Source organism: Stenella coeruleoalba (genome assembly GCF_951394435.1).
Source record: "Stenella coeruleoalba genome assembly, chromosome: 9".
In the NCBI taxonomy this organism is placed as follows: domain Eukaryota; kingdom Metazoa; phylum Chordata; class Mammalia; order Artiodactyla; family Delphinidae; genus Stenella; species Stenella coeruleoalba.
Window position 1 is genome coordinate 53,851,882 of NC_137155.1, and position 2,462 is coordinate 53,854,343.

The window sequence follows — 2,462 nt, forward strand, 5'->3', positions numbered from 1 at the left end:
TGACCAGGCAAAAACTGTTACAACTTCAGATCGCCTGGGAAGTTCTGATTCATCTGCTGTATTCACTAGACATTGCACCTTCAGATTTCCATTTATTTCAGTCTTTATAAAATACTCTTAATGGAAAAAAATTCCATTTCCTGGAAGACTGTAAAAGGCACCTGGAACAATTCTTTGCTCAAAAAGATAAGTTTGGGGAAGACGGAATTATGAAGTTGCCTGAAAAATGGCAGAAGGTAGTGGAACAAAAGGGTAAATACATTGTTCAATAAAGTTCTTGGTGAAAATGAAAAATGTGTCTTTTACTTTTACTTAAAAATCAAAGGCACTTTTTGGCCATCCCAATATAATAAGAAACAAATATTTGGTCTTCATCCATTTCTGGCACAGAGCTCCTAAAACCTTTGGAATTTCCCAAAGATGAGAGTGACAAAGATATATTTTGATATGTTAATGAGGTGACTTCTGGACTACACCTAAGGATGAGAACTGGTTACCAGTGGACCCAACCATGTGATTAGAGAGTTGGTACTTTCAGTCCCATCTCTTGACCTCCGGAGAGGCGGGAGAGGCTGGAGATTGAATTTTATCATCAGTGGCCAATGATCTAACCAATAATGCCTATTTAATGAAGTCTCCATGAAAAGTCCAAAGGATGGGGGTTTGGAGAGCTTCTGGATTGGTGAACACATGGAAATTTAGGGAGAGTTATGTGCTTGAAGAAGGTTTGGAAATCACTGCACTAATATGCAGCAATGTTTGGAAACCACTGATATGGTCCTTTTAATCCTCTTAGAAAACATATTTTTTCATTCATACCACAGACATCTATTAGGACTCTCTGTGTGTCAAGCACAGGGCTAAATGCCAGGGCCTACTAGGGAACCAGACATTATAATTACTTATCATCTGGCAAGTATCATACATTATGAAATCCCAGAAGGAGGGAAGGTTCTGCCAGAGAAGGTTTCCAGGAAGAAGTAAAGTGGGTCTTGAGGAGAGCATAGGAATTGTCCAGATGGATGGGGAGAACATGAAGTGAGGAGAAATTACATTTCTTGGGGGAAAGAATATGGTATAAACACATATTCAGGATATATTTGGTTAGGGAATGTGTTGGAGTGTGGTAAGAATGATCAGAGATAAAAATAGAAAAACAGACTGGGGCTTTGTGAGGAGCCACATTAGCTCAGGAGTTTGGAGTTCATGCTCCAGTTTTATGTCTGTTTTGATTTCTCCCAGTGACATTGAAAACTCTATGAGAGTGGATTTCTTATTAACAGTTCAGAAGCCAATGGAAATGTTTCATGGAGAGTGAGGATCAGTTTTACATTTTGGAAAGATCACATTGGTGGTAGGATAGAGGGTGGACCAAGGACAGCGCAACAGATGAGAGACGAAATGTTAGGAGGATTAGAGAAGGGGGAGTAGGTTCACAGGATATGTAGGTGTCTTAATCTGCTCAGAGTGCCATAACAAGATACCAGAGACTGGGTGGCTTAAATAGAAATTTATTTTCTCATAATTCTAGAGGCTAGCAGTCCATGATGAAGGTTCTGGCCAACGGAGTTTCTGGTCAAAGTCCACTTCCTGGCTTGTAGACGGCTGCCTTCTTGATGTGTGCTCACATGACTTCTTTTTTGTGTACCCTTGGAGAGGGCAGCGGGAACTCTTCGGTGTCTCTTCTTATAAGGACACTAATCCTATTGAATCAGGGCCCCCACCCTTAGGACCTCATTTATCCGTAATTACCTCTGTAAAGACCCTATCTGCAAATACAGTTACACTGGGATTGGGAGGTCAACATATGAATTTTTGGAGGAAACATTTTAGTCCATAGCATAGGGTGTCTTTTTATCCCTCAATGACTATGATGGTACTTGTTCTCTGGTATTCTCTGTTCACAGTGTAGAGAAACAAACAGGAGTTTAGGAATCTATCAGAACTGGGTGTTTATCACCTACCAATTGAGTGACCTTGGAGAAGTCGCTTAAAATCTCTTAGTTTTAAACGTAAAATAGTTAGCTAGTGGGAAGCAGCGCATAGCACAGGGAGATCGGCTCGGTGCTTTGTGACCACCTAGAGGGGTGGGATAGGGAGGGTGGGAGGGAGGGAGATGCAAGAGGGAAGAGATGTGGGGACATATGTAAATGTATAACTGATTCACTTTGTTATAAAGCAGAAACTAACACACCATTGTAAAGCAATTATACTCCAATAAAGATGTTAAAAAAAATCTTAGTTTTCTTACCTGTAAAATGGAGATAATATTATTTTGAGAATTGCATGAGACAGTGGAGGCTTCTGGCCTTGGGTCTGCCAGGTGATGGGTGATCAGAAGTGGGTAGTTTTGCATATTGGTATGTACTTTGCCTGCTGACTTCCTGGTTTCCAGTTACAACTTCAGAGTCACCATCTACTAGCAAAAAGGGAGTAACTGTAGGATTCAGTGCAAAAGCAAA